General features: G+C 42.3%; 1 protein-coding gene across 1 annotated transcript in view; it reads left to right on the top strand.

The window, feature by feature from the left end:
• PDE4B (phosphodiesterase 4B) overlaps positions 1 to 25,973 on the top strand; it is a 533,173-nt gene that overhangs the window by 79,742 nt on the left and 427,458 nt on the right. The gene's annotated exons all lie outside the window — the stretch shown is intronic.

Here is a 25,973-nt window from a genome sequence, read left to right as displayed (position 1 = left end):
GAGTTTGTTTGATCAGGTTTTCCAGCCAGGTGCACGGCAGGGGCTTCAGAGGAGCCCTGATGAATATTTCATGAGCGGGGCTCTCCAGCTGAATGAATTCGGTGAGTGGCAGTGTGTAGCTTGCAGACAAGACATCTCCACAAGGAGGCTACAGACAGCAAACACTAGGGTGCTGTTTTCCGAGGGAGAGCCGGGGCTGAGCGAGCTGCTGGGGCCAGCCGGGAGCGAAGCTCTTTAGAGGATGCGACGCACCCTCTGGGTACCACTCGCATCCTTAGCACTGGAGCGCCAGCAGCTGCCCAGGGGGAGCCTCTCCGCGCTCTGAGTTGAAAGTGGCTTTTCCTGCTATGCTCTGCCTTTTCCCTCGGTGTCTGTGACAGCTCCCAGCCCAGCACCTCAGACATGACGGCCAGGGAGTCTTCCAAGGAGCTGGCCACTCTGGAGACCGACGTGCGCATCCGGACTTTCAAAGAGCAGATGCACTTGGAGCTGGAGCTGCCCAGGCTGTCCGGAAACAGACCGACTTCGCCCAAGATTTCCCCTCGTAGCTCGCCCAGAAACTCCCCGTGCTTTTTCAGAAAGTTGCTGGTTAATAAGAGCATCCGGCAGCGACGACGATTTACTGTGGCACATACGTGGTAAGCCGGGCTTTCTCTTCTCTCTCGGGCTCTTCGCACCCCGGCGGGGCTGCCGGAGCGGGGCTTTTCTATCGCAAATGGAAACAAAACCAAAGCCAGTTCCATTCACAGTACGTGGCGCAAGTGTGAGATGAATGGGGCGAGAGGCAGCTGGGAGGGAAATTGGCCTCCGGCTTCTCCTTGTTTTCCAGATTAAATCCGTAAACCCTGAAATTGCTCAGGTGGCTTCTCTGGATTTGGGGAGCCGAGAGAGGGGACAGGTGTGCCTGACCGTCATTCCTGGCTGGGGGGAGGAGGAGGTCCCAGGATCGCTTAAAGAAAGGGATGGGTGGAGCCTGGTGCAGGTGCAGTTAGTTGGGCTCAGTGGGGGGTATTTCTCCTTGGCTGTGTTGGAATTGAAGGGTGAGCGGATGCTCAAATGTTTCCTTTCTCTTTCTAGGTCATGCCATGCTTTTGTCAGGCCATTAAAAATACATGTAGTTGTGCATCCGATTTTCCAAGTGGGATTGTGGCTTGGGTGGTCTTTTTCTGTTTCTCCTCTATCCAAAGTGAACGACTAGGGAGAACCCATTTCTCATTCTGGGTAAATCAAGTTACAAAGGGCAACTCTTGTTTGTGCCTGTTGAGTTCCTTGTTGGATGGCCTCCCTTCTTCCTCACAGGAGAAGAGTTCAGTCTCAGCCTTATTTTTCTTGCTGAAAAGACTGAGGCAGGACTTTTGTCAGCAGATAATGTGCACCTTTAGTTGGTTTAGTCCTCAACTTTCTAAGTAAATGGATGCCAGACTGGTGAAAGAACCTAAAACTTGAGAGCTTCAGTTCTAGGTGAAGATGCCCCACTTTGGCTATTTGAGGTTCTATTTGTTTGTTGTCATTTTGTGGTACTTCAGGTATGGATCTCTGACTTAAAAGGGCGAGGAACACCCAGTATGGAATTGCCTACCAACAATACCAATCTGCCTAAGAGAGATATCTGGGATACCACTGAGAAGTTAGGTGAATTGTTCTTGTATCAGAGGCTGCCCTTGAATCCAGGTCTCCTAACCTTTAGACTGGCTGTCTGATGACTTCATGGAACTACCTCTCATTTAATTTCACAGAAACTTAAAATTCAGGAATACTTTGGAAAAGCAGAAATTCAGTAGTGTAGGGGAAAGGAAGTTGGGTTTGGACCCAGTTCTGTCACTTGATGCCTTGTGACCTTGGGCAAGTCACTTAACTTCTGAGACTCAATTCTGAAAATGCTTGTTGACTCGATTGTAAAATGTGGACGTTAAGTGTGATGACCTCCAAGGTTCCTTCTGACTCTAAATCTATGATTCTATGGTAGGCAAAATTGGACTGGCCTTTAGTTTGTATGCCAACAGCTCTCCAGTAGGGTGAAATCATTCCTCTGGCTCAGTTATGAGATTGGAGAAATAGCATGGCAGTTATTTAGTCAGTCTCAAATGGGAATGCAAGAGCATCAGTTCATTTGCTTTTTTTGGTAGATAGTTTCTTTCTTTTGTATGATGGAACCCTTTGAAATTAGACTCTCCTGCCCTTGGAATGTGTGTGTGTGTGTGTGTGTGTGTGTGTGTGTGTGTGTGTGTGTGTGTGTGTGTGTGCGTGCATTTTACTAGGGGAAAACATTGGAGAGTTAGAGGGGAGCTGGCATTTCCTGAGGGCTGTTTCAGCATCCCAGTTTAGGATGAGTGTATTTCTGCAGAGAAGATCTTCCTATACTGCCATTTGAAGCATGATATTTGGGGCTTTAGAAATGAGTATTCATCGGCTTTCCACCTTTTGGGGGTCATGGACCCCTTTTGTAGCCTGGAGAAGCCTATACCCCTTTTCACAGCAGTATTTTCTATTTTAGAATTCATAATGGAAGAAAATGGTAAATTTCAGTTGAAGGTTAGGGAAAATAAAGACGTATTTTTCCCATTCAATTTCCTACAGACTCCAATGGCCCCCTGGTTAAGATCTCCTGCCATAATTCCATCTTCTCTTTACCTCCTGGTGAGTTAACTAACATTAACCCTACAAAGTTTCATCCTGCTCCTACACGACTGGTTATCCAAGTAATACAAAACCTAGTCAAGCCAGCAGGCTGCCTTTCAATAAGTTATTCCAGGAAAAACTCTACGAATGACAGAAGCTTGGGGCTCTCCATATCATTCATTGGATTATAGAACCTTCTTGGGATTTCTAAGTTCTAGTGATGCTGACATTTTTAGCAGAAGGTTTCCCCAGAAAGACCTTGTGGCCCCCAGCCTTTCTCTCTGGGTTCCTCCCTCTTGGCTTACTTAGAGCATGTGGATGTCTATAGAAATGTTTCATAAAATGATGAACCTAGAGGAAACAGCTGGATGACCTAGAATTATTCTAAAGAGAAAGCCCCATCCAATGTTCTGATTTGCATACACATGCATGCCTGGAGATCCATTTCACTAGATCCTGACCTGCATTGCTAGGGGGAGTTTCCTTTATCAGTGAATTCCCAAGTCTATTCCCTATTTCATGTATCCATGTATCCATGTGCATCGCCCTCATACACAGAGGTACAAACAGGCAGGTCCACACGCATGTACACAGATATCCACACACATTCCTCCTCGGATTCCAGAAAAGCCATAATTGTGTAGCAGAGGCAAATCTAATTAGAGTTTTTACTAAGCTCATTTTCAGATAATGATAAACCCAATTAAAGCTTAGATATGCCTCCCATATGATAGTGATTTTCGCTCCACAGAGCACACTCGAGGACCATGACTTTCTCCTTGGGACAGATTTGACGTGGAACTCTAAATATGGAGTCCTTTATTCTCCAACTGACCAACCAACCTTTTGGAATGACTCTTTTGTGCTTTTAATCTTTCTCCCGTGTCGTCCCTTTGATCCACAGAGCAAGTCAAAGAAGGGAAATTTTATGACGTGAGCTCGAGATCTTGGTAAATGACCAGCTTCCTTGGACAAGGGAGCAGAGTTAAGTTAATTCTGTTTTCCCTAAATTATTCACTAGACAAACACTGGGAAAGCAGTGAGCTTGGAGATAGAAAGAATTTGGCTTCACATCAAGCCTTCTGCACTCATTAGCTAGGTGGATAAGTCAGTTAACCTAAACCTCAGTTTCCCCATCTGTAAAGGGAGGATAATAGTTCGCATAAAGTCTACCCTATGAAGTTGTTTTTAGAAACATTGATCTATAACTATAAAATACCTACTTGAAACTAAGCCCCTCATTTTACATATGAGAAAAACCAAGATGTTAGATGAGTTGCCCAAGTCACATAGCTAGTCAGTGGCAGGTTTAAGATTTGAACTCAGGTCCTGGAATGTTCTACTGTATCCACCTATCTCCTTTTGGGTGAGATATATGGGAAGGGGGGGGCTAGCTTTCCTTCCTTTCACTCCCCCAGCTAGTAATTCTCAAAGGGGCATTTGGAGCTAGATCGTCTTGATTGCAAGCCCTGCATTGCACACTATGACATTACCACTCTGTATCTTGCTTCTCTAAGATGTTTTTTAGGTTTTAGGAATTCAGGTCTTCTTATTAAGATATTCAATCGTTTCCTTTGGTCAGTTTGTCATGATAAAAGCCCAGCAGCCTCTTCTGCCTAGTGAATAGCATTCCCCAAACCTTGCATTTAAATTGGAAATACAAAGATGTGCACTTAGAAATGGGTGAAAACATGTCATTACCTTTTGGTAAGAGGCAGGCTGCTTTTCAGGAACTCAGATGGCCTTGGGTAAAATGAAAGAGTGACTCCATAAAATCATTCCTAGGGCAGCTTTGGATGCAAACCCTCCAGAAGGCTTCGAGTGTCTTTTGTTATTTGTAGGGTCACGTTTGTTCTGTTGAACTTGCCGGTTTTCCTTTGTTTTATATTTTTTGGGAGAAGCCAGTGCAAGAGTGGGGTGGAGGGGAGGGGAGAGCAGATGTCTTCATCCAGAGACTTCCCTGTGAAATCAGGAGTCTGCCTGAGAATGTGGTCAAAGGGTTGACACTAGCTGGGTCGGCACTAATAAGGATAAGGATCAGATCTTCCTCCCTGGGTGGTTCCTAGTCATATTATCTAACTTCGCCTTCAACGTCAGGCCAGATGATTCAACCCTTCCAGACACAACTCTGAAACTAGCCCCTTCGTAAGATCTCCAGAGAAAGAGGTTTCAAGATCGATGTCATAGTGACATTTTTACCTCAGCCAAGGAGCCAGTCAACATTTATTAAGCACCTACTATGTGCCAGGTACTGTGTTAAGGGCAGGGAATAAAAAAAGTGGCAAAAGACAATCCTTGTGCTAGGGGACCCTACAATGTTTTGGGGGAAATGATAAGCAAACATCAATAGTCAAACTATATATAGGACAGTAGACAGTAACTAAAAGAGGGAAGGCATTAGTATTAAGGAGGATTTCTTGTCATAGATGGGATTTTAACTGGGACTGGAAGGAAGCTGGGAAAACCAGGAGGCAGAGATGAGGAGGGAGAGCATTCTGGGTTTGGAGGACAGCCAGAGAAAATGGCCAGAGCTGAGAGAGACCTACGTCCAACCCAGCTTCTCCTGCTGAGATTTAAGACAGATTCTTATTTGCATATAGGAAAGAAATTTCCCCTATCTTTTCTGTAATATCCCAGGAGCATAGAATCAGATCACCACCTATTGTATTGTTTTCTATCAGATCCCATATCACAGAATCTTAAATTGAAAACTGGGAGGAGCCTTAGAGATTATCCAATCGGACCTTTTCCTTTAGATATGAGAAAAATGAGACCCCAGAAGATGAAGTGAGCTGGGGCAGCTGGTGGTATAGTCAATAGAGTGCTGGGGCTGGAGTCAGGAAGACCTGAGCTGAGATCTGGCCCCAGAAATTGACTGGCTGTGTGAACTTAGACAAGTCATGTAACCTCTCTCTGACTCAGTTCCCTCCTCTATAAAATGGGAAAATAATAGCATCTGTTTCCCAGGGTTTGAGGATCAAGTGAGATGTTTGTAAAGTTCTTTGTAAACCTTGAAGTACTGTCTATTCACTATTTATTAAGCTATCCATGGTCCAAGTTTAAATATCTGATAGGGTATATATCTGGGGTTCAATTTCAGATCCTTGGACTCTCAGTATAGTTTCTTTCATAAATTTGAAATGATACTTGAATGAATTTCAATGACGTTAGAAGTTGCCTCTCAGCCTTCCCTTCACTAATCTGAATAATCTCAGCTGTTTTTAGCTTTCAACTGATTTTCCATTGTCTTAGTCATCTCTTAGAGTCTTCTCTGAACCTTCTCCAAGTTCCCTAATTGTTTCTGAATTGTAGAGTTCAGAATTAGACAGCAAGCTCCAAGAAAGATCTACGCAGGCCTGAGTTCACAATGGGAATTTCTGCCACAATTCTGTGTGGTTCACTGACTCCCAACTGGCTATTCTCTACCTAGAGAAAGGCAGCCCTGGCCACCCAGTGGAGCCTCACCTGGCATCCCAGTCTTCAGCATACTCATAGCTACCACCATTGTGTTTCTGACTCTTTTCACCTTGGCTCCACCAATTCTGATAACTCTGTCCCCCATATTCTCCCTTAACTAACCTCTTTAGTTATGAGCCATGAGGGGTGTATTAGAGTGAATTGTTAAAGAGTAGTAACTGCTGGTGGTCTAATCCATACCTGGGCCCATTATTTCTCAACACTATCATGCATTCTCCTCTTGGTCTAACAATCTAGTGAAAACGTATCAATGTGAATTGCCCTAGATGTATTTTTCTAACTTTCTATAGAAGAAGACTTATTTCATCTTATTTATTAACAAGATTAATAACCTTAATTCCCCTCCATCTCTCCTAATCCTAACCCTGGTACAATGCAAAGAATGCTAGTTCCAGAATTAGAGGTTCAGAGTTCAAATCCATCCTTTGACCATTATTAACTTTGTTACTTGGGGCCTTAGTTTTTCCACCTTTGAAACTCAGGAAGATGGACCGCTGAGGTTTAAGCTAGGTGTCTCAATGGATAGAACATTGGACCTGGAATCATTTCAGAAAATTAAAATAAGTTAAATTAATTAAACTAGTTAATAATAATTAAATTAAAATAAGCTAAAATCTGGCCTCAGATACTTTTGCTCTGTTTCCTTGGCCAAGTCACTTAACTTCACTCTGTTTGCCTCAGTTTCCTAACTGTAAAATGTGGCTTATAATAGCACCTCCCTCCAAAGATAGTTTGAGGATCCAATGAGATAATATTGAAAAACTGCTTAGTGCAACATCTGACACCTAGTAGGTGCTTAATAAATAATCCTTCTCTTTCCCTCTATTTATTCCCTTCTAGTTTTATACCTAGGATTCTGTGCCTTATCCTTCAAAGTCTAGTTTTCTCTCCTCTGAGCTTTTCTGTTCCATCCTGGATTTGTTAATCTTTTAATGACTAAGTATTTATTGAGTGTATTGAGGTTGCTAAGTCAGATATTAAGGACTATGGATGGTCACTCAGGTAAATAAGACAAAGACCCTTCCTTTAAGGAGTTTTCCACCTAGTTGAGGATAAAATAGACGTTAAAGAAACAATTATTTCCTTTGGCCCATGTGACCCTTCCTGAGCCACAAAATTGAGCATTCATTTTTCAGATGATGAAATGGAGATGGAAAGAGTTTAAGAGACTCACTCATTTTCCCGTAGTTAGTAGGCATCACTACTGGAATTTGAACCTAATACTGCCCTGGTTCCAAGTGTATTGCTTCCATCACAATACTAAATTAAGTTAGTATTATTACTGTTATAAATATAAGATGGGGAAGGCATGGCTAGAGAGCACTTTGCCGAATAGATCTGAGGCTTTTGGTGGACTCCAAGATGGAGGTGAACCAACCGTTTTATATGGTGGCCAAAAATATTGGATTATATTTATAAAAAAGTACAGGTTCGGGAGCAAGACTAGATCGATCTGCTGTATTCCAGTCAGACTAACTCAAGTCAAGTCAACAGTCATTCATTATGTGCTTACTAAATGCAGGAATGTGTTTTGTGTGGTGCTGAGTACCACAGTTTAAAAAGGCAAAGGGTAAGCCCAAGAGCTTCTAGAGAATGTCCACGGATACCCTGCATGACCTTGACATCAGGCTCTAGGGTGGTCAGTTGAAGAAGGCTGAGATGTTTAGCCTGGAGAAGAGAAATCTCAGGATGGAGTAGTTGTGAGAAGATGAAAGTCTGAAGGGTTGTTCCAGAAAGGGGATTAGACTGCCTCCTTTTAGCTCCATAGGACAAAACAAGGAACAAAACAAGAGGTTCAAGTGGACAAATGGTATTTGAAGCCTAGTGCCACAGGAACACAACTTCCTAAATCCTAAAAGCTATCTCAGGCTACGGAATCTCTCACCCAAGACCTTTCAGCCCTGGTTTGGTGACCCCTTGTTGGAGAGGTGGTCCAGGAAGGGTTCTATTACATTAGAGATTGGATGGAGGGTGACCAATTTTTTTTTGATTCTGAAATCCTAGATTTCTATGTTACTTTAACATTTTCACTACTGAGTAAGATGAGACATTTCTTGAGGAAAGGAATGAAATCTTCTTTTCTTTCCTCCACAGCTTTAGCCATGATAGGGGTTCAGACAACACTTAATCATCTGAATTGATAAAGGATCACACATTCAGGTGCTGCCCAGTTAGCTTCCACTTCTTAGATCATGCACAATTCGATAGTATAATTAATATGATCTAATTCATCTGACTCCTGCTCCCTGCAAGATGACCAGCACTACATAGCAAAACAGAGTTGGCCAGATGTCACCGGGAGATTTGGCTGACTGTAGTTAACTCTGAGGGACCACATTCTATCAAAGACCTTGACAAAGTGTGATGGACCCAGAAGGGAGGAGCCAGAATGGGGAAAGGAATGTGAGGATGGGGGCTGAGGGCACTGGGGCTATGTGGCCAGGACAAGTGAAAGCAGGTGATATAATAGCTGTCTTTAAAGGCAGAAGAGAAATTAGACTTGTTATGCTCGGCACCGAAAAGTAGACAATAGCTGTGCAAGTGGCGGAGAAATAGATTTGGGCTCGATGTCAAGAAAAAAGATGTTCTAATAGTCAGAACTATGCAGCAGGAGGCTCGGCCACCTTGAAGAGAGATGCGTTTCCCCTAAAGGGACCCTCTTCCAGCAGAGGCTGGCTATAGCCTTAGCAGGCACACTGGAGAAGATCTCATTGAAGGTGTGGGCTGATCTTGATTTCTCTCCCCACTCGGAGATTCTACAGGCTTAGAAGAATGGAGGGCTGAGGGTGTTTGCTGGGAGATGTCGGCCCCATTCTAATTCACCTGAAAATTGCTCAAGTCTCTGCTTTGTTTTTGGGTGTGGAGATCTGGCTAATGCTTTCTGTGCAAGAATGACGTGAGCACCCCTTCTTATCTGAATGCTAATGCAAACCAATGCAGCACAATCTGAGTCTGAAGTTTAATTATAGCACGGAATTATCCATAATGAAAGACTTTATGTTGTCTTTATGGTCCCATGGAGTCTTCAACTCTTCCATATGTTGGATCTTTTTCCTGTGTGTGTGTGCGTGCGTGTGTGTGTGTGTGTGTGTGTGTGTGTGTGTGCGTGTGTGTGCGTGTGTGTGTGTGTGTGTGTGAATGTGTGTGAGATAATCACTCTGTGAAGGAGAGTTTATAACCCCCAGCCTAGGACCCTGAGAGTGGCATGTGGGATGTTATGATCACGAGTTTGGCTGTTACTTCCCCTGTCCCTGCTAAGAGACACACTTCCTTCTGCCCTTTTCTAGGCACCCCCCACCCCTCCATCTCCATCCCTATTGTTTACTTGGAACACGGCAACATCCCCTAATTCCATTACTCGCTGGGACGCATCGCCACTGAGCTGGAGCCTCTGGATGATCTATTTCTCTGGAATGTGCTGCGATGCCCACCCCCAACGTCACACACACACATTTCATATTTCATAACCCTTTCTTCCTCCTTCCCACTCCCATCCAGTAATTGTCAGCTCCTTGCTTCCTCTTCCCTGCTAATGTGCTCTAAATAAAAAGGATGGAGGCAACTCCGAAATGTCAATTCTCAGGTAACCAATAATCACAAATCCAGGCACGAGGACCAATTCCCAGAGCAATCCTAATTGGCTCATGTCATGTTCCAAGTTCATCCCCATAACCCTCCAACAGACAAGACTGATTGAATCATCTCAGAGTACTTTAATCTCCTTAAACAGACACCGCCAAGATTGGTCCTTCAGGCCGGGGACTCTTTCACTTCTGCCTCCATCCTATTCTCGGTGCCCCGAACACATCTCCACACAATCGATGTAGAATGATTGAATGGTGGGTGGTGATTCATCTCATACAGGAGGCGAGAAGAGATGGGAACTGGCAGTGCCATGGAAGTTGCTCTCAGCCCCTGGCCAGTCCCGTTCTGTCATTTCGGACATCTGTCCCAGTCACATTCAAGAGAGCTCTGGCTTTCCCAGGACGATGGAGCCAGACCGAATGACCACCAACCAGTGCCCGGAATTGCATCATACAATTTCTTATTCGTTCTCTTCAGTGACTACATCAAAGACCTGATTGAATCTGGCTACAACCAGTCTGCAGACCTGAGCCATTGGGACCTCCATGTTGGATGGAGAGTTACTCTGTGGGAGCCTTCCTGGATGTCACCCTCCTCTCTTTCCTTGTGTTTGTGACAGCAACGGCAATAACCTTCCTCTTCCACCTCACGCAGGGCTCTGCCTGATGCCATAATGCCTACTGCGTCCATCTACAATGGCATCTTAACTTCAACTTGACTGAATGCTCTTGAATCACAGAGCCTGCCTCACCTAAAATCTGTGCCTCTCCAATACCCTCACAATAACTTAATGCCCACCTGAATTTGGACAAATTCCTTAACCTTCCTGGGGCTCTGTTTCCTCATCTGTAAAATAAGGGGATTAGGTCTTTGAGTTTACTTGTAACTCTAGACCTATGACCGATGAACTACACACTTGATACATATTTAATAAAAAGAGAATGGCTGATGGTCACTCCAAAGGGTAATTATTAATATTTTTATGTTTGTGAATGAGTCACAAATGCAATTATATTGATTAATTAGTTTAATTTCTTTTTTAGGACTGTGTCTCCCTACTTCAACTAAGCTGGAAGGGCAGGGATTCCTCATTGGCAGACCCCATCACTGATTGACTTGGGAATGTTGACCTGATCCATTTCTGACCTGGGAAGGGGAGGGAAAGAATTAAATATTTATCTAGTACTATTGTGTGCTAGTCACTGTGCCAAGTCCTTTCCCCAAATATGCTCTCATTAGATCTTCAAAACAACCCTATGAGATAGGTCATGGGATTAGTCCTGTTTTATAGTTGAGGAAACCGAAGCAAAGAGAGGCCAAGTCATTGGCCAGGGTCATAAAGCTAGTGAGTGTCTGGCAGTAGCTTAGAACTCGGATCTTCCTTACTCCAGGTCTATTTACTTTCTCTAAACCTGGGCTATTTCACCTCTTCTTAGGTGACTTGGTGGCTCCCTATTCCCAGGAGCTCACTATATTGATGCAAAACTTAGTCTAGACCCCATCCATGGGCATTTTCTACCTCAGTCCTAAGTTCAAGAGATCCACCAGCTTCCAACTCCCCACAGGCAGGGTCTATAGATGTACACCTCTACCTTTGATTGAAAATAAATGTATTAAGCCTCACCATGTTCCCTGCATTGTGCTGAATTCCAAAGAACCAGCTACAAAAGCCAACGTGATCTCTGCCCCCAGTTTCCATGCTAACGGTGGAAACAATCCCTAAGGGAAGTGATGTTGCTCGCGGGAGGTTGTCTCCTTCAAGAAGACTGGATGTAACACTGTGTGGAGTGGAAGTTGTGAATCAGGTGCCCTGAGATGACTTAGATAGTGAATCCCCCTAATTCTGATTGCCAGGACATTGTTGGTTTTCAGGAAGCTTATTCTGATGCCTTATCCCGGTGCAGAGGTTCTCAAAGGCTGAGCCAGTGGCAAACACGTTTGGGCGGATGGCTCCACGTTATAACAAAACAAGCCAAACAAGGTATTTAGGCTGGAGAAGAAGAGAGAGCCCTCCAAATCAAGATACTTACCGTGGGAAATTGGGGCAGCGAGGGGGCACAGTGGATAGATGGAGGGCTGCCCATAGCAGGCTGGGTGTTTTTTTTTGTTTGTTTGTTTTTTATCAACTATAGCACCACCTAGCAGAAGGAGAGATTCTTCTGTTTCCTCAACTATAAAATAGATTCTCCCAGAATCAGTCGATCTCAGAGCTGAACAGAGTCTCAGTTTACCATCCAGTCCAGCTACTGTTTCAATATGATCCTTATCTACAACAAAAGGGACAAGCGGTGGTGGTGGTAGAATAAGGAAGACCCAAGTTGAAATCTGGCCTCTAGACACTTAGAAGCTGTATGACCCTGTTTGCCTCAGTTTCCTCAACTGTAAAATGAGCCAAAGAAGGAAATGGCAAACTACTGCAGTATCTTTGCCAAGAAAACCCCAAATAGGGTCACTGAAGAGTCCAGAATGATTGAAAACAGCTGAACAACAACAATCACAGACAGAGGGATTAGATTTGATCTGTTTGCCCTAGAGGGGGAAAGTTGCAAAGAGCCAGATTTAGGCTTGACTTGAGGAACTTTTCCTAACAATGAGGGCTATCCAAATATGGACTGACACCTTGGAGGAGCAGAGCAGAGGTTGGGTAGCCCCACTGTCAGATGTTTTGTGCAGGGAACTTTTCCCGATAGGCTTAACCAGCTGATCCCAGAGGTCCCTTCCAGCTCTCAGCCTCTGTGATTCCCACAGTTCTTTCTAACACTTCCTCAAGCAGGTGTGGGCAGCCCCTGTCAGACACAGCAATTTGTTTGGCAAAGAAATGTTTGGGTCCTGCTGTGTGCAGAATAAAAATGGGAGGTGAGGACATCAATTGTTGTCATTCTCAGGGTAGCTTCCCGCTGCATGATCTCACTGTGAGGGAAAAGAGTTTCTCCTGTGCTTTAGATGAATGGGTAAAAAAGAACAGCAGTGGGCAAATGAGGGCCCATCCCTTTGATGGATTTAGTGGGCGCCTCCTGCCCCATCTCAGCACCAATTCTCACTGCCGCTGACCTTTAGGAAGAGAGACTTTTCCTAGGCTTGCTTTCAGAACGTGGCGCGCGCACCTTGGTCCTGCTAGGAACATCTGGAGGGCTCCATGAAAGGAAAACATTCCATTCTCTCCTACCTACCCGGATCTGGCCCCAGCATTATCCAGGCGTTAGAAAATAATGCCTACAAAGGGCTCAAAGACCTCATGAAGTTAGAAGGAAGCCTGGCAGGTGATCCAGAAGAGCCCACAGACACAATGCTAACCAGGCATTATTAAGCATTTACTATGAGCACACTGTGTGCAACTCACTGTGGCTTGGTGGGCAGGGTGCCAGACCTGGAGTCAGGAAGACATCTTCCTGAGTTCAAATCTGACCTCAGACATTTACCAGCTGTGTGACCCTGGGCAAGTCACTTGACCCTGTTTGCCTCAGTTTCCTCATCTGTAAAGTGAGTTGGAGAAGGAAATGGCAAACCACTCCCATATCTTAGCTGTGTGACCCAGAGCAAGTCACTTCACCCTATTTGCCTCATTTTCCTTATTTGTAAAATGAGCTGGAAAAGGAAATGGCAAACCACTCCAGTATCTTTGTCAAGAAAATCCCAAATGGGGTCATGAAGAGTCAGGGATGACTAACTGGACTGAACAACAACTAAAGCAGAAGGCATACAACGAAAGACAAAAACACTCCCTGCCCTCAGGGAGCTTACATTATAATGATGGAGACGACAAACATATAAAAACACATTTCTAAGATGTGTAATGAATAAAGTCTAGGCTGCCTTAAAGGAGCAAGCTCTAGGAGATGATGGTGGCAAGGGGCCAGACCAGTAAACATTTTCTGTTGGAGATGAAATTTATTCTGAATTTCTAAGGAAACCATCAACGTTATAGGCAAAGGTAGGGAAGAAGAGCTTTCAAGCCATGAGGGGAAGCCAGTACAAAGGCAAAGATCGGGAGGTGGCATGTATGTTGCAAGAAGGTCAATATTGTGGATTGTAGAGAGAAGTAAAGTCTAAAAAATAGGAAGGGGATAGTGCAGAGCCTTAAATGTCAAGCATCAGACTTTATATTTAATTCTAGAGGTAACAGGATAATTTCAGAGCTCTGCGATGTGAAGAAACTGGGAAGAAAGAACTTGGGGTAGGTAGTCTCCATTGAACTGGGGAAGTTTGAGAGGCTCCCATTGGAGAGGCTGGAGAGATGGATTGCAATAGGAGGCTTTAGGGGAGACCAGAAAGAGCTGCTCTGGTTTGGGAATTTATATTAGAGGAGCAGAACAATTGCCTTACAGTAGGGAGAGCCCAGGTGAGATGAGATAAAATATTTGCAGTAAACAGTCCATATGATTTTGTCATTTCCTCCACCTGTATTTGGTATCATTTGAATATGAACAAAGGAAGCAAATGATGAGATGAAACCGGTTGAGGTTTCGTTTTAGTCATTCAGACTTTTCAGATCTGACACTATTTGGGGTTTTCTTGGAAAAAAAAAATAATAGAGTGGCTTACCATTTCCTTCTCCAGCTCCTTTTACAGATGGGGAACTGGGGGGTTGGTAAGGCAATTCAGAAGCAAAGAAAAAGGCTTCTCTCTGTACAAATGTGTGGGTATAGGTGACAGAACTACCCAGGAATCAAATGCATTTTAATGAGTATTTCAGTGACTTGAGGTAGAATCAGGTAAAGTAAGGGGGTTTGGAGACCTGCCTACAAGCTATTGGGGCTCCATCTTCTATATTAGGTAAATGAAGAAGGGATGTGGATGGATGGAAAGGGTAAGAAATACCAATCTATCTAGTCTTCTGGACTTATTTCTTATTTTAAACCCTCATATATTGATATTTTTGTTAAATGATTAACAAAAAAAACCCAAAACTTGTGGCTTCTTTTAAAAAATTACATTTAAGATCTGAGGGCTGGAAGAGCCTAATAACACTCTAGGAGATTTTCCTGGTAAGACGTTATTAGTGGTGGGTAGGTTCCATAAAATAGATTTTCATTGTGTGTCTATGTACTGCATTATCACTAAGGAATTCAAGTTCTCCAACTACAAATAGAAATGCTATTTCTTTTGCCAAAACCATCCAAAATAGAAGATACATATGAAATTTTCTGTAGTTGCAGAATGTTTTCCATAGGCTTTTTTTAGGTTTGTTTTGGAGTTTGGGTGGTAGCTTGATTTGTGTTATGCAACTTTTATTTGTATTTTAAGGCCCAGCTTGGATTCAAGTATTGGATTCTCTTTCTGAATTGACTACTGAGTTGTTAAAATATTAGACTAGTTATTTAACTGTCTGGGCCTCAGTTTCCTCATCTGTAAAATTAAAGAAACAAAAATAAGTGCTGGCATCCCAGTTAGGAGATAAATCCTCCCTGCTTTGGGATCCAAAGATACAGGCTCCCCTTCTCAGCAAAATTGGATTAAACCATCTACTATTGCTGCCTTTGTTTCCTCTCTTCTCATTCCTCAGTTTTTCATAGTGTAGTGTGCAACTCGATTACTGAACTTGGAATGACTGTCTCCAAAGATGCCAGTGATTCAATGGTCTTTTTCATGTCTTCATCCATTTTGACATTTCTTCTGCTTTTGACACTGTTGACTTTTCTCTTCTGTCTAGGTTCTCCTGTCTTGGTCCTCATCCTACTAATCGAATAGGGACTTTTCACGCTCCTTTGCTGGTTCATCATCATGTCATGCCCCCATATCTGTCAGTGTTCCCCAAGATCCTTCTCTTCTGTCTCTATATTCTTTCTCTTAGAAAAGTATCCCCTTCCTGTGTACTTAATTAGCATGTCTAGATCAGTGATTTTCAGATCTAGGTATCCAGGTCCAAATCTCTCCACCTACCTGCAGCGTCACTAATTTCCTACTAGATCCATTCGACACCTCAAACTTAAATGCCCCAAAGCAGAGTTCATTACCTGCGCACCCACCCCTCTCTGAAATTCATTCCTCATTCAGATTTTGGTATTTCTGTCAAAGGCATCATCCTTCTTCCAATCTCCCAGGTTTGGAGTATCGGTGTCATTCTTCACTTTTCATTCTCCTTTGCCACACAACATGTTGAGTTCACCTGCCAAATCTTGCCAGTTGTACTTCTGCATCATTTCTCACATCCAGTCTCTTCTCTCTACTCATATAGCCACTTCCTTAGTTCAGGTTTTTATTAACCTTCTCCTAGATTATTATTACAACACCTTCCAAACTGGTCTCTAAGATGAAAGTCACTCCAGTCTACCCAACACAGTGTAGATAATGTGATTTTTCTTAAGTGAATATCTGATCATGTAACTCCCCTTCTCCATCAACTCCATGGCTCCCTATTGCCTCTATCTAACCTGCTAAATTTCATTTTTAATGCACTTTATAACTTGCCCCCGATCTATTTTTTCTGTCCTCAATATATTATTTCCCTTCTTGCCTACTGCTAAATTCACATACATCTTTCTGGTTTTTGTCACTATGCCAGGCACTCCCTGTCCTCCCCTGTGCCTGGAAGACACTCCCTCCTTACTTCTGCCTCTTAGAATCCCTCTCCTTGTTTAAGACTCAGCATGGCACCACCTTCTTCAAGACTTTCCTAATTCTTCACCCTCCCACTGCCGGAGCCCTCCAACCCAAAAGAAAACCTGGAATTTAGCATCTGAGTATTTGCCTTAATTTCATTTAGTCTCTTTCTATTTTTTCTGTAATCTTTAATGAGTCTGTGTTTGTCTATGAAGTGAAGATAATGATACATCATCCAACCATCATAAGGTTGTTTTGAGGTTTAGAGTAGGTGATACAGAAGGGTTATAGTCTGTATTCAGTAAGCATTTATTTCTTGAGGAACATTTGTTTTTATTTTCATTTATTTATCCTATTTTTCCTAACCCTAACCATCCATCTTAGAACCAATGCTATGTGTTGGTTCAAAGGCCGAAGAATGATAAGGACTAGGCAATGCAGGTTAAATGACTTGCCCAGGGTCCCACAGCTAGGAAGTTTCTGAGGTCTGCTTTGAATCCAGGACCTCCCGTCTCTAGGTCTCACTCTCAATCCACTGAGCCACCCAGCTGCCCTGTTTTTTGTTTTTTACATATAGCAATATGACATGTAACATAACAATAAAATAATATACATGATTTGTTACAAATATGTAATAAATTGCAATAAAGAAGCTTATCCAAAAGAAACAAATTCTCACATTAGCTATGTCCAAAAAAATCTATGTCATTCATTCGGGTAACATGATAAACATTTATGAAGCACCTACTATGTGCCTGCCACTGTGCTAAAGATTGGGGGAGGGGGGCAGGGAAAGACAAAAGCCTGGCACATGTTGTGCTGTGTTGTTTCACATGGCATTGCAGAAAGTCCCATATGGCTGTTGTCACTCTTTGTGAAACACTTTATCTACTTTATAACACTTGACCTTTTTGGCCACCAGGTAAGGTACGTGCTATGATGTGCACATTTCTTCCATTTTATAGGTAAGGAAACTCAGTGTCAGAGAATGGAAGTGACTTAGACAGGGTCCCACAGCCAGTATTGAAAATCCAGGTCTCTCTTGTCTCCAAGGTAATTTTTATTTTTTAAAACCTGTAGGACCCATCAAACTCTTTAATAAAGGATATTATCCTGGCTTGTTTGGTTATTATTCAAGCAATGTGGTTTTTCCTCCTATAATATCAGAGTCATGACAGGGTATACAACATGTTGCTTTAAAAAAATCCAGGGGAACCTGAATTTTGTAGAGAGATTAGCTCTTAATATCCACGGTGCCACTGAGTCATCTCCATTAAAATGTAAGTTCTTATTGTTCTAGGGTATCACCTTTTATGCTGTGATACCCCTATCCCATTTCTGAGAGACAGAGACAGGAAGACACTGAGAGAGACAGAGATGGAGAGGATGGAGAGATGGAGAAGAAAAGGCTATGTGAGAGACAGAGAAGAAGAAGGAGAGACAGAGACAGAGACAGAGACAGAGAGAGAGACTGAGAGATTGAGAGAGGGAGATGGGGTGGGTGAGACTTGGCAAGTCAATGAATGTCTCAGTGCACCTAGGAAACTCTCTAGGACACTTAGGTTGCAATGCAAATGTAGATCTGCATTGGAAGATGGAGTTTCTTTTCTGGGATTTCCCTCATAGAAATGGAATTTCAAGTCTGACCTCTTCCCATCTCTGCCAAAAAAAAAATAATTATACTCTGGGGAACTGAGCTCAAGTACACATTTAATGCCTTGTTAAATAATTTCATTCATTCAGTAAATATTTATCAGGCTCTTATTATGTGCCAGGCATTGGAGACACAAAGACAAAAATGAAACAACCCCTACCCTCAAGGGGCTTAGAATAGGATTTTTGCCCTTCTTTTTCACTAGAATTCAAACAAACAAACAAACAAACAAACAAACAAACAAATAAACATCTGTTTGTACCCACTAGGCTGGAAGGCAGTAGAATAAGTCAGGCTGATATAGTAGAAGAGGTGCTATGGTTGCATAGAGGAATTGGATTTAAGCCAACAGATTGATATACTAAAGGCAAGTCCCCTGAGCCTCAGTTTCCCCATTTGGAAAATAAGGCTGACAATAATAGCTGTTTTGAGCTTTTGGTTTTAGAGATACTACAGACTCAAAGGGAACCAATTGCTACAGTGCATGGTCTCAGACCTGGAGTCAGGAAGAACTAAGTCAAATACAGCCTGAGATACTTACTAGCATGTGACTCTGGGCAAGTTATTTAGCCCTGTTTGCCTCAGTTTCCTCTTCTTTAAAATAGGGATAATAATAGCACCTACCTCCCAGAGTTTTTGTGAGGATCTAATGATATAATTATAAAGTGCCTAGCACAATGCTTGGCACATAGTAGGAGCTTCGTAAATGTTCTTTCTTTCTTTCTTCTTCTTCTTATATCTAACTAGGCAATGCACTGGATAAAGTTCTGCCCAGGATTTTTTGTGAGGACAAAATGAGAAAATATTTGTAAAACATTTTGCAAACCTTAATGTGCTTTTCAGAGGGCATCTAGATGGCTCATCAGATAGTCAGGACAAGAGATGGGAAGACCCATGTTCAGATCTATTCTCAGACACTTCCTGGCTGAGTGACTCTGGACAAGTCACTTAACCCCCATTGCCTAGCCCTTATAGCTCTTCTGTCTTGGAACCAATACTTAATATTGATTCTAAGAAGAATGTAAGAGTTTTAAAAACTGAGAGGGTCTAGAGATAAGAAGAAAGGAAAGAAAACAGTATCAAAGAATCTTAAAACTTCAATCAGACCCTACAGGTGTTTTCACATCTGAGATGACTTTTTGAGTAGTGACTATAATGTGGGTTTCATTGCTGTCTTTGGCTTAAAGGAGATGGGAACTAGAGAGTTCCATAGTGGGTCTCTTGGAATCTTGAGGTTCAGCTCTTGCGGGACTCCCTCTCACGTGGGAACTCTCCTGGTATCCTACTTATCAGTGTTCTCTTGGTCTGGTAATTACTCCTTATATTATCATTTGATTCCAGCTCCCCCACATCAATTCGCATTATTTTTTATAAAACTCATCTTTATTAATCTGTGAATATGCTATAGTCTTCCCAATAGAATGGAAGTTCCATGAGGGCTGCCATTGCCTGTACACTTTTATTGTCTCCCCAGTCTCAGTATCTCTCTCCTAGCAGATGATCAATAATGCTTATTGATTGATGGATTAACAGATTGAATTCTCTTTGTACAGACTTCTCCACATACATGTGACTCCCCCAGGAAACTATGAACTTTTTGACATTAGGGACTGTCTTGTTTTTAACACACACAAATATATGTATATACATAAATATATTTTTATTCATGTTGTTTCTTGAGCAGAAGACAACTCCCTTAAGGGAAAGATAGTTTTTTGTTGCTGTCGTGTATTTGTTTTGGTTCTGTTTTGGTCCTTGTTGCCCTAGCTCCTCGCTGAGTGTGCGGCATTAAGATCCATAATAAAGATTTGAGTCATTGATTTGTATGCCCCGTATCTGGTACGTTACTTTGCACCTAGCACCTACTTAATGAATGGCTGTTGAATTGACCAAGCCTTGTTCCTCACCATCATTTCCATTTTCCCCTTCACAAGAGTGAGCCATCTTCAGAAACTCCATGCTTAGTGGTCCTGAGATCCCTTGTTAGGCTGACAAGATTAATGGTGTCAGCTTGGTTCCATGGGTTTCTGGGCTCTCCAAAATTTTAAGAATGATAAAGGAACATTCTACCCATTCTTCACTGTGCCAGCACCTCCAACAATGCTGCTAGAAATTCAGGGACTTTTATGATGGAGACATGAGATTGAATGCCATTTGTGCATTTAATATTATTCAATGAAACAACTGTTCCTTGGGTGCATTCCAGCTGTCTCAGATTGCCGATGAAAGCTTGCTTAGGCCATTTCCAATCTCTAATACTAAACAAATTCGACTCAGCCAAACACCTCGATTTTCAGGTCTGGAATGATCCAGGCAAAAGGCCATGTTTGCTGGAGAATGAATGGGATGACATCGAATGGTCCCATCTTTCCTTGGGATTTGTTAAGCCAGTCTTCCCCCAGCTGCCTGTTTTGAGTTCTTTCTGCCTGTGAAAATGAAACAGGAAGATGTTATAGTCAAGACCCATTTCATTCAAGATTTATGCAACCTTTTTCCAAATGTCTTTGCGACATTTAAATTAAGTTTCGCTTTCTTCCTTAGTTCCTTCCTTGGCTGTTTAGAAACGAAAACAGAAGGAAAGGTTACCGCTGCTCTTCCTGTCCAAGGCTTCGCTTTTCCCATTATCAGGGTTCAGGCTCATGCCGTCTCTTGGCAGCTTTCTGGCAATCAAAAGGAAGGTCTTATCTTTTAGAATGAAGCATTCTGTTATAACAAAGTGGCATTTCATTGAAAATAATGATTGAATACACATACAGATACCCAGATTGACCAACTTCATCAAAAACCTGAAGATGCTCCAATAAGCATGTCAATAATATCAATTGGTCATAAGTCTTAGGATTCTTGATAACTTAATTTGGTTAGCTATAGCTCTAAAAAACTTTATTCAAATGAATTATCTTAATAGTTATCATTCAGTAATAAGACCAAGTCTTAAGATGGAAATTTATCCAAAAGGAATATGGCATCCAGTTGGGATTCTGGTGCATTGGCTATTGCTCCAGGCTCTCCGGAGATGCAGTGTGTACTCTTAGAGTCAGAAGCTTTGGATTCAAGCCCTGACCCTTGGGCTTGCTGGCTCTGTGGCTGCCTGAAAGTTCCAGCCTCTAGAAATCTCAGTGTGTTAATCTGTGAAAAGGACCTACTAGATTCCCAGATGATGAGAGTTGGAAGATATTTCAGTGGCTTCCTAATTCCACCCATTGGCCAAAGGAATCCCTGCTGTAATCCAAAGTCATCTCTTGACTTCTGGAAGACTTTCTTTCATGGAACTTGAACTTAGAACCTCTTAGGGCAGCCCATTCCAACTTTTGGACAGTTCTATTTATCATTATTATTGGTAACTGTAATAATAACAACCCCTCCATAGCATGTCAGCCCTTACAAAGCACTTTAGAGAGATGCTTATACACATATGCCTAAATGAATGTGTTTACATATATATAGACATATAGATATACATGCCTGTGCATATTTATAGAAGTAGGATGACAACATGCATGTATGCATGTGAACATGTATGTATACATGTACAAACACAGGTGTGTAATAGATTTATAGAAATCATCCATTTAGACATATTTATATATTAATGTAAAATATGTGTGTACTTCTCTACATAAAATTGATCCTTATGACAACCCTGTGAGGCAGATGCTATTTTTAATAAATGACTTGCTCAGGATCCTATGACTCCTAAAGTACCTGAGACAGGATTTGGACTCAGTTCCACTTTCAGTGCCCTCACTCACAAACCACATGACTACGACATTGGGAGGATTTCTGGTTTGCCCTGAGCCCGAGGCTGAATTTGTTTCTTTGCTTCTTCCCATATTTTCAGGTTGTGCCCGCTGCCACTAGGATTCCCTCTCTGGACCATATTGCCCTTCTGACTGAAATCGGTGAATCCTGTGAAAGTCTTTAGTTCCCACTTGGTCCGTGATGCTTAAACTAGGCAATGTCGTTTGCAGTGGCCGCCATGTCTGTTAGAGCATCAGATGGTGCTTGAAGCTTGAGCCACACCAGCTTACCTCATGATGAGTTGCTCCAAAAGCCCCTGCCCTCTCCAGCTTCCCCTGGAGTCTCGGTTTCTCCAATTTTAGTTCAATAATGTTCGTTTTAGTAAAATCTCAGTTTGTTTTAGTAAAATCTCACAGCGTGAGATTTCTTGTCTTGTAACTTGTTACCCGCTGAGAATTCTATCATTGCTTTCTTTTACTCCTGAGGAAACTGAGGCCCAGGGAAGTTCATTGAGCTGCCCTTGGTCACTTGTTCAGAGGCAGTAAGACATCAATGGCTGGAGGATTGGACCTGGAGTCAGGAGTACGTGGGTTGGCTCTCCTCCTTGGATATTTATGAACTGAAGGACGTTGGGCAGTTTACTTAACAGTTCTGAACCTCTGTTTCTTCATCTGCAAAAATGTTGGGGTTGATTTGATGACCTCTTCTGTCCCTTCTAGTTCTAAATCTTTGATCCGATGAAGTCACACAAGTAGATAGTAGGACATATGCATGTAGATACATGTATATTGTACATCCACGTGCCTATATACACATACCTATATGAATGCATATTATTTTGTTCAGTCATTTCCATCTTGCCTCGCTCTTTCTGACCCTATTTGGTGTTTTCTTGGCAAAGATACTGGAGTAGCTTGCCATTTCCTTCTCTAGTTCATTTTACAGATGAGTAAACTGAGGCAAACAGGTCAAAGTGATTTTCCCAGAGTCGCCCCGAGGCTGGATTTGAAATCCAATCTTCCTGACTTGGGCTCTGGCACTCTATCCACTATGCCACTTAGCTGCCCAATGTGTATATATTCATGCGCACACACACACACATTAGACACATATACATGCACATATAATGCATGTTTCCATCATTCCTAGGGCATTCTTCAGTCATATGCCAAAGGAATGAATCCCTATTAGTAAAAGGGTCTCCCATTACTATAAGGAACTCGCTCTTTACTTCTCAGAAGCCCTGGCTTCCATCCAAACTCTCCTATTGGAGGCAGTTATTTGGAATCCTGGATGGAGTGCTGGGTCTGAATTCAAATCTCAATAGTTGTATGATGGCAGGGCAAGTCAGTCACTTATCCCTTGACTACCTCACTTTCCTCAGTTGCAAAATGGGGATAACAAAAGCACCTACTTTCCAGAGTTGTTGTGTATATCCAATATATTATTTGTTAAGCCCTTAATTTAACAATTCCTGGCACCTAGTAGTTGCTTAATAAATGCTTAATTCCTTCCTTTCTCATATATCTCTTTCTAACCAGAGGTCCTTATCCTGAGGTCCACAGACAGGGGTTCATAGAGAGAATTCAGAGACTCCATGAACTTGAGTGAAAAAAATCCCAACATCCTTTCACCAACCTCTAATTGAAATTGGCCATTTCCTTGGGTTAGGACTTGTAAAAACAATTCAGTATTCAATAAATGCTTGTTGATTAACTGTTCTGAGGAGGGGTCCATAGGCTTCACCAGACAAAGGATCAATTCTATGTCAAAAAAAAAATCGTTGAGAACTGTTGTTCTAAAGGAAGCCTTTCCTGATTTTCCTCACTACTAGTGTTCTTCCCTCTGCAAAAAAAACTGTGTATTTATTTTGTATCTGCCTTTCCAACAGAACAGGGCTGTAGTTGTTTTGGGGTTTGGTATCCCTAGTTCCAAGCCTAATGCCTCATACTCAGTAGGCACTTAATAAATGCATGTCTTTTGCTTTCATTGATTAAAAGTCACTATAGGTGACTGCATGCACATTGTAGGTGTGAAGTTGGTCCTGCATGATTTCAGACAAGCCCGTATAAATCACATAAATTATGTAGCAAGAAATTCTTCAAGGGCAGCCGTCCAGATCTCAGGCTGCCGACACTTTCCTTCAACCTTGTTACCTGACTAGCCCATTTCCGTCTTGTCTGTAGCTTCCTAGACTTGATAAATCCTTTTATAGCCCTTCTCCTACTCAAGCCATCCCTGGTAGTGTGCTATGAGCCACTTATACCAGCCCTAGCTTTTTCTCTTGTTCCTTGAACCGCATCAGTTTTGATTCTTCTGAGATGGAGGGGTCGCATGATTCATAGCCATCTAGCATTACTGGAAGTAATAAGTGTTTCCAAAAAGGGCAGCAAACAGCATGACGCCACTGAAAGGCCTTTGTCATTTCCCCAGTGTAGTCAGCGTGATCCCCGTTGGCTGTTCCCCTCTAGACCCACGTCACTGTAGTCCTATAGTCCCTGTTGTACATATAGGTCCTGGCTGAGTGACTCGGGGGGCTTCCCATCCTCCTGCAAGTTACTTTCTGGGAAATATATTTCCCAACTCTTTCATTCATCAAGTGTAGCTAGTGAGCGCCATTTGTCTTAAGTGACTGGGGCCATCTTGAAAATGTCCACTCGTGTCATAGACTTGATGCAATTAGTAGAGGGTCTTCTGTGAATAGTATATGCAAAACTCCATCATGTATAGGCATCCCCCTTCTGGGTGGACTCCGGATTGGACTTCTTCCATGCACCTTAGGTCAGTCTCCCTCTCTGAGTTTCTCTCTCCTAATGTTGCTATTCAGTAAAATAAACTGTGCCTATTGTTTAATAAAATGAATAAAACACATCTACAGTATCTGTGGAGCATTAAAAACAAACAAAGGAAACAGAAGAAAGTCTCCTGTATTGGGGACAGATTCTCTATGGAAGATTCATGGGAACACATGTACAGGAATTAGACAAGAGGAGAAGGGATTAATGAATTCACAATTCAATGAAACAAGCATTTATGAATATGCTACTCTTTGCAAGGCAGTGTGCTGCATGTTGGGATGTAGAAAGGCAATGTCATCCCGTGTTACTCCTAGTCTACTGTTATTTTTAAAAATGATGAAGGCAGATATTATAAGGGAAATTAATATTTTAATTGCCATGCTGATAGAGATAAATCGACCACACGCCTGTAAGAAATCTATTCAAAATGCCGCCTCTGCCATTTTCTTCCATACCTTCCCTACTCCTCTCTCTTCCCTGGGAGCCCGCTCAGGTAGCAAAAAAGAGGTTGTCTCAAGCCCACCCTCCGAATTTAAGTCAAGCTCTTCATTGGTTCCCGGTCTCTGACGTAATCACGTCAGAAACCGGAAACCCATTGGATCATGGGAAATGTAGTCTCAAAGTTCCCCACATGTCCACAGGAAGTTTGTAAGATACTTTTAAATGGCACCTTCCTGAATTCCAAACACACACTACTGGGGAGGCCTACAATGATAAATAAATATAAAGAAATTTGTTGGTAGATAGTAGCAATTGGGGGAATCGGGAAAGGCCCCCTTTAAAGAGGACGGTTGATCTGAACCTTGACGGTAAGTAGGAATTCCAAGAAACAGATTTGAGGAGAGTGTTCATCCCAGTCACCTTGCAAAATCAATGGAGTGGGAGATAGAATATTGTGACTGGAGAAATAGAGTTGGCTAGTAGACAGGTTTGACTGAAATATGGAGCATGTAAGTGATTATTTTGGAGCTACTGTGAGTCATTTTTGTTGTTTTGAATGTTCTTTGAATTGAAATAAAGACTGTCCTATTCCCTGTATATACATTGTTATCGTGAGTGCTTGTATGCGACTTAGGCATCTTTTGAACTACATCTGCGAAGACCTAGTCATGAGCTTCATTCCATCTATACTCTGGGGCTTCCTGGAAGTAACTCTGGGCAAGAGCAAAAGGAGAGGAATGATTTGAGTGAGGGAATTCCCCCAAGAGTGATTTTTTTTTTTGAGTCACATCAAAGAGTGTCCCTGCTGCATATAAAGCCATCGTTGACAGGTTCTGTGGTATGGGTTACAGAGAACTATGCTGTCTGGTTGGACATTGAGTTTTGTGTGATATTTTAGCAAATGGCCTATGTCTATCCTAGTTCCTCCTATGCCATTGTGCCCTTGACAACAGAAAGGAGCCAAACTCATACAATCAAATTTGGCACTTATAAGGGATTAAAAAAGTCCTGATTATTCTATAATGACAATAAAGGTAAGAGAGAAAAATGGAGAAAAAAATACAAGTCCTTTCCAATAATCAGTCTTTGAGATAACTACCAGGAGACTTTACTTAAGA

This window comes from Gracilinanus agilis, chromosome 4 (genome assembly GCF_016433145.1).
Source record: "Gracilinanus agilis isolate LMUSP501 chromosome 4, AgileGrace, whole genome shotgun sequence".
Taxonomy (NCBI): domain Eukaryota; kingdom Metazoa; phylum Chordata; class Mammalia; order Didelphimorphia; family Didelphidae; genus Gracilinanus; species Gracilinanus agilis.
The sequence above is the reverse complement of the archived record's forward strand: the minus strand, read 5'-3'. Positions and strand labels throughout refer to the sequence as shown.